Source organism: Equus przewalskii, chromosome 18, assembly GCF_037783145.1.
Source record: "Equus przewalskii isolate Varuska chromosome 18, EquPr2, whole genome shotgun sequence".
NCBI classification, from domain to species: domain Eukaryota; kingdom Metazoa; phylum Chordata; class Mammalia; order Perissodactyla; family Equidae; genus Equus; species Equus przewalskii.
The window spans coordinates 6,351,680-6,368,501 of record NC_091848.1 but is presented as its reverse complement, the minus strand read 5'-3'; the positions used below and the strand labels follow the sequence as shown (position 1 = coordinate 6,368,501).

The following is a 16,822-nucleotide window of genomic DNA, read 5'->3' as shown; positions in this document are numbered from 1 at the left end:
GAACTAAAATTACCCCAATGTAAGATCTGAGAAGCAAGGAGTTTAACAAGTAGAAAACTTAAATCAATTATAAATTAACACTCACTGTATAAAACAATAATGGTAATAATGTGCATACTTTAGGAGGGAAAACTAATTAAAGTGCACTGGGATCCTTATATTCATAAGGAGAGCTAAGATTTTATTAACTTTAAATTTGGAGAGTATAACTAATAACGTAGTGATTTCATTGGTAAACATATAAGAATTAAGAGTGGATGTAATTTCCAAAATAGTAATAGGAAAATATAGAATGGAATAAGAAAATAAATGTGGAGGAAGGCAAGAAAAGAAAGAAAAACATATGGAACAGGCAGGAAGAACTGGAAGACAGAAAATTGCATGATAAATTTAAGTCCTAATATAAGTATAACTACATTAAATGATCTACTTAAAAGATAAGCATTGTCAAACTGAAATGAGGAAGAATATAATTATGGTCTATTTATAAGATGCATTAGAAAAACATTATAAGGAAAGATAAAAAGGTATAGCTTGCAAATTCAAACATAAACAAAAAATATTGAGACAGCTATGTTAATATCAAACAAAACAGATGACTAGAAGTTGTTGCTTCATCATGAAGAGAGAGAGAGACAGAGACAGATATCTGAGATTTGTAAGATAAGAAATATTTTAAGAAAATAATTAACAAATTTGACCCAACAGCCATGTAAATAACTCTAATTTTAATGGAAGAATAAACATTCTTATTAAGCAAACAAGATAATATTTACCTATTTTGACCAATGAAGAAAGCTTCAAAACTTTTGAAAAAAGTGAACTAACATAAAGTACATTCTCTGATCCTGATAAAAATAAGCTAAATGTCAGAACAAAATAATAATTATAAATACCTCATATTTATCAAAAGTAAGAAGTGATTTTAGGGTCTGGCCCCGTGGCCAAGTGGTTAAGTTCGCGCTCTCCACTGCGGTGGCCCAGGGTTTTGCTGATTCGGATCCTGGGTGCAGACATGGCACTGCTCATCAGCCCACGTTGAGGCGGCATCCCACGTACCACAACTAGAAGGACCCACAGCTAAAATATACAACTATATAATGGGGGGATTTGGGGAGAAAAAGCAGACAGAAAAAGAAAAAAGAAGTGATTTTAATGACTCGTGATCAATAAATAGTATATTTTAATTAAATAAATAACAATAATAACTATATTAAATATTCAGTACTATATTAAATATATTACATGTTGAATGCAGCTGAAGTATTTATAAAAATAACGCAGTAACTGATTACTTGAAGAAGGTAGAAAAATATCATCAACAAAATGAGAATAGGACAATCAAAAGACTAATAATAATTAAAAGAAAAATAAATAAAATTGAACATATATACAATGTACAAGATTAAGAAAGCTATAATCAGATTTTTTAAAGCTAATACAAGTGAAAGACTGATCAAAATAAACAGAGAGAATCAGAAATAATACCAGAAATTAGAAAGAAAAACAAATACGAAAGTTATTACAGACAAGGAAAAAATAATAAGATGAGCTTGAAATAAAATTAGGCAAATAAAAATATAAAATGTTTATGAATGGTTTCCTCTTCCTAGAAAACAACATAATTTGCCAGAATGGGCTCCAAAAGAATAGAATAGTTAGTAGTCTTTAAATGATTGAAGATGTATCAACAGTAAGAATATCTCTCCAAGAAAAAATTTTCAAATCTGTATGAACTTATTGTAATGTTAGAAACCATTCATCGAGATAAAAAAAAGATCACTAGATATTTATAAAATACTTGATTTAACAGGAAAACATACACATATATATTCTAAGCACATATTAATTCTAAACAGCTAATAAAATTGAGCAGATATATTACAGTAGAAATACTGTTTCCAATGTAAAGAGAGATTAAAAATATTTATCACAAAAAATTGAAAGAACTACATAGAGAAATAGAAAACTTCATAATCCTAGTTGGAAATTTTAATGTAGCTCTGTCAGGAAGTGATAGATCAGGAAGCGAACAAAACAATAAAGATAATTAACATTTGAAGAGAATGTTTAACAAAATTGATTTGTCAGACATGCATAAAAATTTGCCCCCATAATAAGAGAAAATATCCTGTTTTTAATCACAAATGAAAGGTTTATGCTAACTAGTCAGATGCTTAGCAATAGTAAATTTCAAAAATTCTATTGCATACATACTACATTCTCTGACAATAATATAATTAAATTAGAAATTAATGACAAAAAATGCTAAACATTCTCCATACATTTGAAAATGTAAATTCATCTCCTAAATAAAAGAAGAAATATTAATTTGAGATATTAAAAGCTGTCATATTCAACTAAAGTGGTAAATGGATTGACATTTATAATTCTAAGTGCTTATATTAACAATGAAAAATCATTTTAAAAGAAGAGTCAAGCATCCTATTTAAGAATATAGATGAAGAAACCGAGAAGTGTAAGCAAGGAAATAAAAAGAAAGTTAATTCAAGAAAAATATATATATAGTAAATAGGGCTGAAGGAAACACGTTTTTTGAAAAGATGAATAATATTGCAAACTCTCCAGTGATATTAATCTTGAAGAAAGAACAGAAGATAAAATTGAACAATGTTAGGAAAAAATATCATTACCTAGGTACTGACGTTGCAAAACATTAGTCATTAAGACTAAATCAGTTTTAGTCATTAAGAGTTTATTCAACAGAATAAAGAATTCTGTTGAAAACTTAGCTAAGAAAATAAACTCCTGTGATATTAAAGCAGTGTCATAATAAGTCTACTACCTGAGTAATCTTATAACCATTAAATAAAATGAATGAATAATCAAAAACATTTCTACAATGCTAGACCCAGAAAGCTCTAAAGGTGAAGGCAAGCAAATACTCAAGGAACATCAATCTTAATGAAGAGATAAAAACGATGGTAACACCTTTGTATATTTTATGAGGCTAACATAACCTTGATACCAAACCAGACTTGCCCAGTAAGAAAAAGAAAAATTTAAACTAATCTCCATGACAATATACGTATTAGTTAAGACACAGGTTAAGCTATTGTACTGAAGGACCTCAGAATGCAGTGGTATGGTTAAGACAGAATTTCATTTCTCTCTCCTCTAAGAGTATAGCAGTGGATGGAGGATTAATGGCTCTTTGGCAGCTCTTCCTCAGAAGATGACACAGGGACTCAGGCTCCATCATCGCTAGGGTGTTGATTTCAAGAGGATGGATAAACCTGACTTACTGGTATCACTTCTGTATTCCTATTCCAGCCCACAGAGATAAAGAGAGAGAGATAAAGAAAAAAATAAGCAGCTTTCCTTGAAGAATGGGTTATGGAAAATGTATATATCCCTCTGTTCACACGCTCCTGATGACGTCTAACTTCAAAGGTGATTGAGGTATGTGGCCGTCTAGCCTGGCAGCCGAGTGCATGAACAAAACTCCATCAGATGGGAGAGCCGCACATGGAAGGGTTTCTGCATGAAATAGTAATAAAGAGAGAAAGGATTCTGGGAGAGAAATATCAATCGCTGATAAAATATCAATATAAATATCCTCGACAAAATGAGTACACTAATCCAGCATATATGCTAAGATAGGATTTTAGTAAAGCATTTGAAAAATGTGTGGGAATGCAGTGTTAGTTTAATAGTGGAAAGTTGACTAATGAAATTCATCATCTTAACAAATTACAGAAAAAAATGCCCATAGTGTCATTCCAGTGTTAGCAAAAGAATTGCTTAATACAAATTCAATATCCACACACATGATTAAAAACCTATCTTAGCAAATTAAATATAGAAGGAAACCATCATAGTACGTGGTGCAGCTTCTTCAGTGCTTTTGATACTACTAATTGTTTATGATAAACTATTATAATAATTTTGATCAGATCGGATATCTCATTTAAACTTCCCATGATATATCATAAAAGATTAAGGAATCTTAACTGTGTTATTATTTTTTCACAGATCCCACATTATGAACAGAAAGGGGTCAGGAGGCTGTTTTTGTATTTACATTGATGTTTCTCATTACAAACCCAAGAAATGAATAGTTGTATGCTGCGACCCTTGTGAGCAGTAAGTAGGGGTGTATTATTATGAATGGTAGCAGAATCCGTAGAGACCTGTCACAGTCTTCAATTTAAGTCAATACAGAACATGATGATTTTGAAGTCTGCTGAATACCTCTGTATCAGAGATTTTTATCTGTGGAATAATTACTCATTACAGGAATTTAGCTCAAGTTTTATTCTTCTGACTGTATTCAATTGGGAATAACAATTATTGCCACAATTTGGCAATGGGAGGTATCTCTCAAAAAAACAAAGATAAGGAAAATTAGATTGCCACAAAAATAACTTTTACAGTTTATGAGAGGAACAGGTAAGAACAGTGATAGGCAAAGCCATCACCAAGAAACAAAATGATTCTCAAAGCTCGATTCTAACCAGAGAGAACATATTAACAGTGTTACTATAGGCTAAAACCACAAAATGATGAGGCAAAAGCTGACTATTTTCATCCCAGTCATTTCAGGAAACAGGATTCTAGGCGAGAGCTTGTAGTATTGGTAATTTTATTGACAAGGGAAAAAGAAGTTCATTAAATATTTAGTCAAATGCCATTTAGTCAAATGCCATTTAAATGCAGATCACATAGATTCTTCTTTTTTTGCGTATTGATTTTATTTTATATTTTTTGAACAGTTTTGAATAAAGGTATAATTGATATACAAAGAATTACATATATTTGATGATACAATATGATGAGTTTGGAGATTTGCAAACACCTGTGATACCATCGCCATAATGTGATGGACATATCCAACAGCTCCCAGAATTTCCTCGTGTCCTTTTTTTTGGTTGTAAGAACACTTAACATGAAGTCTACCCTCCTAAATTTTGAAGAGCACAATGCTATACTATTTAGGTGTACAGCAGAGCTGTAGAACTTATTCATCAGAGTACATGGATTCTTATTCAGATTTGTTTCTTCCTTCCTTTCTTTTTTTTGGTGAGGAATATTGGCCCTGAGAGAACATCCGTTGCTAATCATTCTGTTTTTGCTTGAGGAAAATTGTCGCTGAGCTGGTATCTGTGCCAATCTTCCTCTGTTTTGTATGTGGGACACAGCACAGCATGCCTTGATGAGTGATGTGTAGGTCTACCCCAGGGATCCGAACTTGGCTGCTGAAGTGGAGTACACAGACTTAACCACTATGCCCCCGGGCTGGCCCCCTTATTCAGATTTCTTAAAACAGCAACTTCTATATTATGTGCTGGAACCCTACGTACATTTTCCCATTGGCAGAAAATGTACTAGTCATGTTAACATGAATATTCTTTCTCACATGGTAGCATTTCTCCTAGTATATTCCTGGACTGATATTTTGCTTTTATCCTTCAAACTTGCAATCTTGCTTAAAGTGAACATAGATAGCCTAAGAAATGCTTCAATTTTGAGAGTGCTGACATTGTCAATTTCAAGGAGGTTTAAATATGCTCCCTTGTAAAGTCCCTTCTTGGAATGTCATCCTGCCTTTTTCAACCAACATCTTTCCTCCTTGCAAAGTGAGACTTTCTATCTTGAAATTTTAATAAAGCTACTGGATGAAATATAAATTCAGGCATTTCAATTCAGCAGTTTTAAATGTCTTTATGTAGAAAGATTAATGGAGATTAAACAAAAGTGGAAAATGTGATCAACATAGCTTCCTAACAATATAAAGAGAGGAGTGGAGAATTTAGAAATATTAGTCTCCTCTTATCCTCAACAATAAAATACTTCATATTTTCAAAACCTTAGTTGATGGAATTTTGTCTTCTACCTCACCTTGATATTCAGCAGCCACCAGAATATCAACGCTGATCATTTAAATGTAAGTAAATAGTGAGCTACGCTTCAAGTTTTAAAAAATACACAACTTAAAAGGATATTCAAATACACTGTGCCTCAGTTATATGAAAAGAAGATGTATTCGATGTTTAAAAAAATGCTTTACAATTAGGAATGCAATGATTTTGCCAGGTATTTCCTTGTGTTTGTGTTTTAACAGTGTGTATTTTGAGTTCACACTGTTTGCGTGCTTTTACATTTTTTTCTTATTATTTTAAAATGAATTTGTAGAATACGTACCCCTTAAGTATCTACATATAAAAGGTGAAAAGTGAAACACATTGATTCACCAAAATTACATATACTATATCAAATCCTAACAAAAAATAGCTTTTATAAAAGCAATATTCTCTGAAATGCTCTGTTTACCTAATTGTTTTTCCTTTCCTGCATCCAGAATTATGACCTATTGAAACAACACATGCTTTTTTAAGAAGGATGAAGACATTCCTTGTGGATGACCAAACTCAAAGCATAGAATGAGAGTTAGATAGAGGTAAATTTTATTAAAACAGACTATAAAAGTTATAGAAATATATTTCATTTTATACATATGGTTACTTCATACTAAGGAAGTGGTAAAAACACTTAGCCACAACAATGTCAGGCTTCAGCTAGGTTTGAAATTTTCCTCTCCTTGTATTGCCCAAGTTATGATGATTTTCAACCCTACCTTCAATGAAGTTTTTAAACTCATGTTTGTCTCTCCCACAATCTAATTTTCCAGTGTTATGAAAATTACAGAGTAATGTCTCTACGTATTTCTGTGATTGGTTATATTTCGGTTTTTAAATAAAAAGGATCACTATCTGTATTTGTTTGAGATGATTTTGCTTTCCTTCCAATGGGCTTTATAAAATTGCTTCTCTTAGATATTAGCTATTGCTCTCTAAGTAGCTTCTCTCTTAGATTGTGTTTTTTAGACCTGGTCTGGCTTCCTGTTCTAAGCTGGATAGTTAAAAGTTTTTCTGCTCCACATGGTTTCACCAATGATAAACACTGTATGTTATATCCTCTGGTTAGAAAAGAAACTTCCTTACTGAGATCTTAGCTGAAAATAGATTAAACAGTGGGCAGGCAGAAAGTTTATTGATAATCCTATTAATTTCTCCTTCTGGCTGCATAATCTCTGTGTTTAAATGTTAGAATTTCTCTTGTTTAATACTGTATCCCCAATGAATTGTAAAATATGCAATTTCCCATAACACAAGATGCTTCACTTTTGATCTTAGTCCACTTAAAAAGTAGGTACCTATATGGTGATAAAGGATAGAGAGTATAGATGAGTAGGTGGTTGGAAATCTCAAATTTTAGAACTCCACGAAAAATTTTTATCTTTATTTGGAATTTATTAATCAGTCAATTATGGAGTAGTATAATGTTTAATACAGATGTTGATGATATTTAATTAGATATATAATTAGAGAAATTATTTTTATTTGATTCTCAGAATCTGTGAAAACACGTTTTAAAGATGCTGTGCAATGATTTTATCTTTTCATTGCAAAGTGCTTTGGGTAGAAATATCTAACTCCTACCATCAGATCCTGCACGCATTATCAGCGATTTTCCACCTACTAAAATTTTACTCAGTATCGTCAAAATTGCATTAGGCATTATCAGAGAATAAGGGCTTAATCTCTTTTGTTTGCATAAGGTAAAGTTACAAGTTCCCTTATCATCGATACTCATATGCATTGTTAATGTTTCACATATCTATATCTATACACTTTGTCTTCAAGACAAGACTCTACAAAACACATTACTACGAAAGGAACTTTTATTTAAAAGTCCTTAAAAACCTATATAAAATGTAATCAAATTCTTACTCTTTTTGTAAAAATTAAAGGGCAAAAATATATATAAAGCTCCTAGCACTGCCTAGCATCATATAGCAAGCCTCAGACAAACAAATAAACAAAGAAGATGCTGTTTATCTGTTAGCATCTAAGTCAATGTTTATTGTGTGAAAGATTTTCACTGTCCTGTAGTAAATGTGTTTTCAAAAGCATTTATGTTGATTGGGTTTTCAAAATGTCTTTTTTGGCGGGAGCTTTGTGGTGAAGTGTATAATAATTTGTTTGAATTGGTGCCAGCCAAATTAGACTATGTTGACTCTATTTAAAATGACGTTTATAGGGGCTGGCCGCGTGGCCGAGTGGTTAAGTTCGCGCACTCCACTGCAGGCGGCCCAGTGTCTCACGTTGGTTGGAATCCTGGTCGCGCACATGGCACTACTCATCAAACCACACTGAGGCAGCGTCCCACATGCCACAGCTAGAAGGACCCACAACGAAGAATATACAACTAGGAACCTGGGGGCTTTGGGGAGAAAAAGGAAAAAAAGTAAAATCTTAAAATGATGTTTATAGCTAAAGAAAATATCAAGACATTTTATATCTCTTTTTTATTTTATCAATTTGTTATTTTTAGTATAAATGAAATGTCATAAACATCACACAAATCAAGAGACGAGTCTTAATCCTGTCCTAATTTGTGGCCCTAAGGGCTAACAGGTTCCCTTCATTTAAATCCTTAAAGTTATTTGCTAATAGAATGCCCGTGAGACTGGGAGAATATACCATCTCGCTTCCTTTTCTGATCTAAACTAAGAAAACCAGAGCCCCTGAGTAAGGAGCATAGTCTTCTTGATAAATACATTCATTGACTTCTTATGAAACTTTTTCTCTTTCTTAACAATGGGAGCAATCATTAAATGAAATGTGGACCATCTCCACTTCTTGAAAGACCTTAAGAAGCATAATTTGGATGATGGATTAGCGAATGGAGAAAGAAATTAAAGGCCACTCGGTTGATTAGTGTGATTTATTGAGGTAGTTGGGAAATTATTTTTCTTTTGGAATTTTCTGAAATTCTTCAAAGTTCGAAGAAGCAAGTCTCAAGTTCACATTCCCATGTGAATCATCTAGCCTCTATGCAGCAAATTGGAAACAAGTGCATTTAGACATTTGCAGGAGGAGTTATTTTATTTGATGCTCATTGCCACAGTGCTTAGCAAAGTGTAAATTACCTGGGGATCTTGCTACAATGTAGACAGTGGTGTGCTGGTGAACATTTTATAACTGGCTCTCTGGAAAAAAAGTATTCATGTATTTACATATATAAATATATTATAAATTATACTAATAAAAAGGCTTATTAGAAAGAATAATAAAATATTTTATATTCTTTACTGTAAATTTCAATAGCTAATTGACTCTTACAAGACTTCTCCTAGATTTTTGCTGAATACTAGTATTTCTTAGCTAACCTATAGTTGCAGTCAATCATGGCACATGGAATTGCTATTCAATCCACAAATTCCTTTCCCAATGAAGTTATTGCCATTCAAACTGATATGTGATCTACCGTAAATCGATTTCTCACCATTGTACAAATTATATTGATTAAACTCAAATCCCTTTCAGCTCCAGCTCTAAGTATGTAGAAACTTTGCTCATTTGTCAGTGATGTGTGCAACTTCTTCACTGAACCAGATAACCATTTTTGTATACCACAAGATTATTTCCTCAGTGTTCTATCTTATTCACAATGGAATGGCTACACATATAACATAGTTTTAGCTTTAATCTGCATGATTAACATTTTCTGCATAATTTATTTAAATCTACACAACACAAAATAAATCAAGCACTAACTTTTACCTTTTGTCTATTTTGATGGTATAAATGCCATCTTTTTGATGGTGTAAGGTGCTGCCATGACTGATCAAGCTACCAATGTGACACCACTGAATGCACAGTTGGGAAGAGATACATAATAGTTATAATATTTCCACAAAGTAGACAATAGACACAACTTCAAGAGCACAGATAATAATAAATGAAGTTAAATACCCAAAAGCGATGGTCTTTGAGTACTAATTTTTGTTATTAATATAATTTACTTAGTTTTAATGTTTTGTAATTTAATTTTTAATTGTCTTATTGAATAATAGAATTGCAAAATTCCTGGAAAACATAGATCATAAATGCTTAACACCGTTAGTGTTACTAATATAGCATAAAATGTGATAGCTTCTGAAGTTGACTTTTGGAATTTTATTGTTATTGACAAGAATTCTTTAAAGCTCTGCTTTTTAAACTTATCCCACATGTGACTGTGCATATAACTTTTGGGGAGGGGAAATCAAGTGTAATGTGGTTAAAATGGGCACATCACCTATTAAAAGATATTCTCCTAAATAGGACAGCAGTAATCTAGGGAAAACATCTCTATACAGTCATGTGTCACATAATGACATTTCACTCATTGACGAACTGCGTAAACAATGGTGGTCCCTTAAGATTAGTACCATATAGCCAGGCTGTGTAGTAGGCTATACCATCCAGGTTTGCATAAGTACACTCTCTGATGTTTGCACAATGATGAAATCTCCCAACAATGCATTTCTTAGAACATATCCCTAAATGATACATGACTGAACTAACACGCACTGTATGGAGCAAGGTCTACCATGTCCTCAGGGGAAAAAAAATTAAAGTTCAAGCTTTCAAAATCCTTTCAAATTTTTATTATGATATAAAGGCAACTAATAAAAATATTTTTAAATGACAACATTTAGAAAATATTGTTATAATGAACCTGTCCAGAAGAAACTGCTAGTGAACAAAATTCTGTCACCCAAAGATGGAGAAATTAACTGAGATCAGAAGTTGCATTCCACATTCATGTTCTTTTCTAAAATCTCTCCCAAAAGCAACAGGGGACAAGAAACAAGCAAAACTATTTCATGTCTGACAAAAAAAAAAAAAAATGAGGGCTGGCCCTAAGGCCTAGTGGTTAAGTTCAGCACACTCCTCTTTGGTGGCCTGGGTTCAGTTCCCGGGGGTGGACCTACAACACTCATTGGCGGCCATACTGTGGCAGTGACCCACATACAAAATGGAGGAAGATTGGCACAAACGTTAGCTCAGGGGAAAGAAATCTTTCTCAGAAAAAAAAAAAGTACATACAGAGAAACTGATGGAGAAAAATCAAAACCATAAAATAGAAAAAATGTCCAAAACAATAAAAACAGAGCAGAAGTAAATTCAGGAAGAGGAGTAGAGAAGGACCCATGGATACAGATATCAAAATCTAAGGCATATATCTTAAAATTCACCAACATTTGCTGAGGCACAAAGCAAAATCTATTTGCACCCGAAGGAAATGAAGATTTTTGCTCTAAAGACTAGAAGAGCTGGGGTTCAATAAGTAATATCTCAACCAAGTCATATTTTCAGAACGTGATCTGAATCTCAGTTGTTGGTTGAGGCAATAACAGGTACTTCTCATTGTAAATGTCCCACATCTCTCTATGTGCTTGATTGTGGAATTTTTAAAGGTGAAATTGGACTCAAACCTCTTCATCTTTAGGAAATTTCCTACATGATTCTGAATATCTTGCATAGCTTCCAAATACTGCTACAGACGCACGTAAATATTCTATAAATAAGTCTTCTGGAAAAGGGAAGCAGCATAGGACCTATAAAAAGATAAGTAAAGAAAGGAAAAAAATGCATGCATGGAAACATTCGAGAGCAAAAACAATCACTACAAAAATAATTCCACAGAGACAGACTGAGGAAATCATGGCCAAGTATTTCTCCATAAATGTAGAAATAAACACCCTTCTTTCCTCCACACACGTACAGGCAATTGTGTCTGAGATGCAAGAATACAAAGCAGAGGGCCAGCCCCGTGTCTGAGTGGTTAAGTTCAAGCGCTCTGCTTCCACGGCCTAGGGTTCAGATCCTGGGCGTGGACATGGCACCACTCGTCAGGCCGTGTTGAGGCAGCATCCCACATGCCACAACTAGAAGGACCCACAACTGAAATATACAATTATGTACTGGGGTGATTTGGGGACAAAAAAAAGCAGGAAAACAAAAAAAGAAGATTGGCAACAGTTGTTAGCTCAGGTGCCAATATTTAAAAAAAGAAAAAAAGAATACAAAGCAGAGATGCAACAGCTCATGTAACGAAAGCCATGGCAAAGAGAGAATCAAATGTGAACTAGAAAAGAAGAAGAAAAGATAAACAATGTAGTCATTGCATAAATGAAAGTCAAATTATGAGTTGCACCAGGCAGAACAATATTTCTCCAAACAGAGGCGGAGACACGGAAAATAAGAATGAGGAAATTAAACAAAATGATATATAATAAAGAGTTAAAAAAGATTAGAAGACAACAGTAATATGTAAAATGGCCAAAAATCTCTGATATATGCACAATGGAAGGCCCAAAGAGGAAAACTCAAACAATATAATAACATATTTTTTAATTATAAAAATACAAATGTTTTAATGTACCTTTTAAAATAGCACATTGTGTTCTATAATTTTTTTAAAAGTTCGTGGATTCCACAAATAAAGAAAAAATTCTCCGGGAAACTAGGCAAAATAAACTTTCACTCAAAAGTGGAAACCAATCAGACTATCATCAAACTTTCCATAAAACAAATCCACAATAGAATACAATGGAAGAATATCTGAAAATATCCTTAAGAAAAGTGTGACCAAATAATTTTATACCAATACACAATTTGCTTCAATAAAATTATCAAAGGAAAGATAGTTTTGACCATGCAAGGATCATTGACCACTTTTCCCAGGTCTTTCTGGGGCAGTCTAGTAGCAAATAAACAAACCCAGTGTGGCCTATAAGGCCCCGACACTTCTCTAACATCGCTCCCACTTTCTCTCAGCTGCTCCCTCAATTACGGCCACACTGGACTCTACACTGTCCTTTGAATGTGCCAAGCATATTCCTACTTTACAGCCTTTCCAACTGCCATTCCTTCTGTCTAGAATATTCTTCTTCCAAATATCCACCTGACTCAGTTTCTCATTTCTTTTAATTCTGCATAATTTAACCTTTTCAAAGATAATTTACTTGGCCACTCTATTTTAAATCACACACTGTGACTCTATCTTCATTATTCTCTATCCCTTTCCCCATCTTTGTTTTTCCATAGTAATTATTACCTTTTTACATGGTATACACTGTCTCATTTGTTTTGTTCATTGTGTCTCTCTTCCCTACTGGAATGTAAGATATCTGAGAGTAGGACTTGTTTTCTTTTTATTCACTAGATTTTCTAACATATAGAACAGTATTTGGGCATAGAACAATACAACAAGGATTTGTTGAACTAAGAGGTAGCTAGTGAATCTAGGGTGAAAAATGCTTGTGAACACTGACTATTAAAGAAAGAGATTACTGGGAAAACTATGCTAAAAAGCCTGTCAGTGAGGATCAGCTCTGTTATGATATATGAGAGAATGTAAATAACGTTATTTTTGTGGACTGAATTGTGTCCCCTCCCTCACATTTATATGTTGAAGCTCCAATCCCTGTGTGACTGCACTTGGAGATGGGGCCTTTTTTGTGGTAATTCAGGTAAATGAAGTCATAAGAGCAGAGCCCTCACCTGATAGAACTGGCATCCTTATAAGAGAAGAGGAGTCACCAGAAATCTCTTTTGCTCCACAAACACACAGAGGAAAAGCTATGAGATGGCACAATAAGAAGATGCCCTTCTACAAACTAGGAGGATAAACTTCATCAGAAGCTAAATTTGACAGCACCTTCATCATGGACTTCTAGCCTCCAGAACTTTGAGAAAATAAATTGCTGTTGTTTAGGCCACACGATCTGTGGTATTTTGATATGGCAGACAGAGCTGATGAATACAATTATCTATATAGTCTATCACGTGATACAATGTCAAATGCTTAGAGGTAAGGAGGCAATGTAAATGAGTAAAGGGAAATACTAGGTTAACCAAAGTGTGTACTGGTGCGTGGGGTGAGGGCAGTAATGGACCAGAGACAAACAGTTGAACTTAAGGGGAAAACATACACAATTCAGGTTAAGCAAATTTTGCAATTGTATCAATGTAGGTTTAGATACTTTAGAAAAGAAATCCAGATATTTATGTGAAATCTCTTGACCTTTAAGTTTGGGCAATTAATTGAGATTTCATTTCCTTTAAAAATTGAAAGTGGAATGATAGTTTAATGTGAGAATATTCAGTTTACAAACATTTCTGACATTTTTTTTGAGGTAACATTGGTTTATAACATTATATGAATTTCAGGTGGGCATTATTATACTTTGACCTCTGTATAGTCTATATCATGGTCACTACCAAAAGTCTAGGTGCCATCTATCACTATACAAATGTGACCCTTTACCCTTTTGCTGTCCTCCCACCCCCTTTCCCCTCTGGTAACCACCAATCTGTTCTCTGTATCTATGTGTTTGTTTGTTGTGTATCTCCCATACAGGAGTGAAATTATATGGTGTTTGTCTTTCTCTGCCTGACTTATTTTACTTAGCATAATACTCTCAAGATCCATCAATGTTGTTGCAAATGGCATGATTTCATCTTTTTATGGCAGATTAGTATTCCATTGTGTATATATGTGTATATATATGTATATATACACTACATCTTATTTATCCATTCATTTGTCAACAGACACTTAGGTTGTTTCCAAGTCTTGGCTATTGTGAATAATGCTGCAATGAATATAAGGGTGCATATCTCTTTTCTAATTAGTGTTTTTGTGTTCTTTGGATAAATACCAAGAAGCTGAATTGCCAGACCATATAGTAGTTCTATCTTTAATTTTTTGAGGAATCTCCATACTGTTTTACATAGTGGCCGCATAAATTTACATTCCCACCAGCAGTGTATGAGGGTCCCCTTTGCTCCACATCCTCTCCAACACTTATTCCTTCTTGTCTTTTTAATAGTAGCCATTCTGATGGGCATGAGGTAATATTTGATTGTGGTTTTGATTTGCATTTTCCTAATAATTAGTGATACTGAACATCTTTTCATGTGGCTGTTGGCCTTCTGTATGAATTCTCTGGAAAAATATCTGTTCAGATCCTCTGCCCATTTTTTAATAGGATTGTTTTTCTTATTGTTGAATGTATGAGTTCTTTATATATTTTGGATATTATCGCCTTATTGGATATACGATTTGAAAATATCTTCTCCCAATTTGTAGGTTGTTTGACATTTTTTTTATATTGATATTATTCTTCCCAGTCACAAATTATTTTTATTTTAATTTTTATTTTTTTCGGATGTACATCATATTTCGAATTCTGTGTACATTATATCATGTTCACCACCCAAACACTAATTATAGTGCATCCCCTCACATGTGACCCTAATCACCCCTTTTGCCCTCCCCCCTCCTCCCTTCCCCAATGGTAATCACCAGTCCAATCTCCAATGCTATGTGTTTTTTTTTTTCTTTTTGTCGTTTTTATCTTCTACTTATGAGTGAGATCATATGGTATTTGACTTTCTCCCTCTGATTTATTTCACTCAGCATAATACCCTCAAGGTCCATCCATGTTGTCACAAATGGCCGGATTTCATCATTTCTTATGGCTGAGTAGTAGTCCATTGTGTATAAATACCACATCTTCTTTATCCATTTGTCCCTTTATGGGCACCTAGGTTGCTTCCCAGTCTTGGCTATTGTGTATAATGCCACAATGCACACAGGGTTGCAAGTATCTTTATGCCTTTGTGTTTTCAAGTTCTTTGGATAAATACCCAGCAGTGAAATAGCTGGGTCATATGGTAGATCTATCCTTAATTTTCTGAGGATACTCCAAACTGCTTTCCATAGTGGCTGCACCAGTTTGCACTGCCACCATCAGTGAACAAGGGTCCCCTTCTCTCCACACCCTCTCCAACATTTGTTGTTTCCTGTCTTGTTAATTATAGCCATTCTGACCAGAGTGAGATGATACCTCATTGTAGTTTTGATTTGCATTTCCCTGATAGCTAATGACGTTGAGCATCTTTTCATATGCCTGTTGGCCATCTGTAGATCCTCTTTGGAGAAATCTCTGTTCAGATCTTTTGCCCATTTTCTAATTGGATTGTTGGTTTTTTTGTTGCTGAGTTCTATTAGCTCTCTGTATATTTTGGATGTTAACCCCTGATCTGATATGTGGTTTGCAAATATCTTCTCCCAATTGTTAGGTTGTCTTTTCGTTTTGTTGATGGTTTCCTTTGCTATGCAGAAACTTTTTAGTTTGATGTAGTCCCATTTGTTCATTTTTTCTTTTGTTTCCCTTGCCCGGTCAGACATGGGACTTCAAAAATATGCTGCTCAGACCAATGTCATAGAGCGTACTGCCTATGTTTTCTTCTAGAAGTCTCATAGTTTCGGGTCTTATAATCAAGTCTTTAATCCATCTTGAGTTGATTTTTGTGCATGGTGTAAGGGAATGGTCTACTTTCATTCTTTTGCATGTGGCTCTCCAGTTTTCCCAACACCATTTATTGAAGAGACTCTCCTTTCTCCATCGTATGCTCATGGCTCCCTTGTCGAACATTAGCTGTCCATAAACGTGTGGGTTTACTTCTGGGCTCTCAATTTTGTTCCATTGATCTGTGTGTCTGTTTTTGTGCCAGTACCATCCTGTTTTGGTTACTATGGCTTTGTAGTATAATTTGAAATCGGGGAGTGTGATACCTCCAGCTTTGTTCTTTTTTCTCAGGAATCCTTTGGCTATTCGGGGTCTTTTGTTGTTCCATATAAATTTTAGGATTCTTTGTTATATTTCTGTAAAAAATGTTGTTGGAACTTTGATAGGGATTGCGTTGACTCTATAGATTGCTTTAGGAAGTATGGACATTTTAACAATGTTAATTCTCCCAATCCAAGAGCACAGAATATATTTCCACTTCTTTGTGTCTTCTTCGATTTCTTTCAACAATGTCTTATAGTTTTCAGTGTACAGATCTTTCACCTCTTTCGTTACGTTTATTCCTGGGTATTTTATTCTTTTTGTTGCAATTGTAAATGGGATTGTATTCTTAATTTCTCTTTCTGCTACTTCGTTATTAGTGTA

The 16,822-nt window shown here is 34.0% G+C and overlaps 1 long non-coding RNA gene across 1 annotated transcript in view; it reads right to left on the bottom strand.

Moving 5' to 3' along the window:
* The window catches only part of LOC139077086 (uncharacterized), a 33,661-nt gene that overhangs the window by 11,650 nt on the left and 5,189 nt on the right, over nt 1–16,822 (bottom strand). Inside the window, exon 2 of the long non-coding RNA XR_011529300.1 lies at nt 897–3,501. This is a non-coding gene — a long non-coding RNA (uncharacterized lncRNA). The remainder of the gene's footprint in view (nt 1–896; nt 3,502–16,822) is intronic.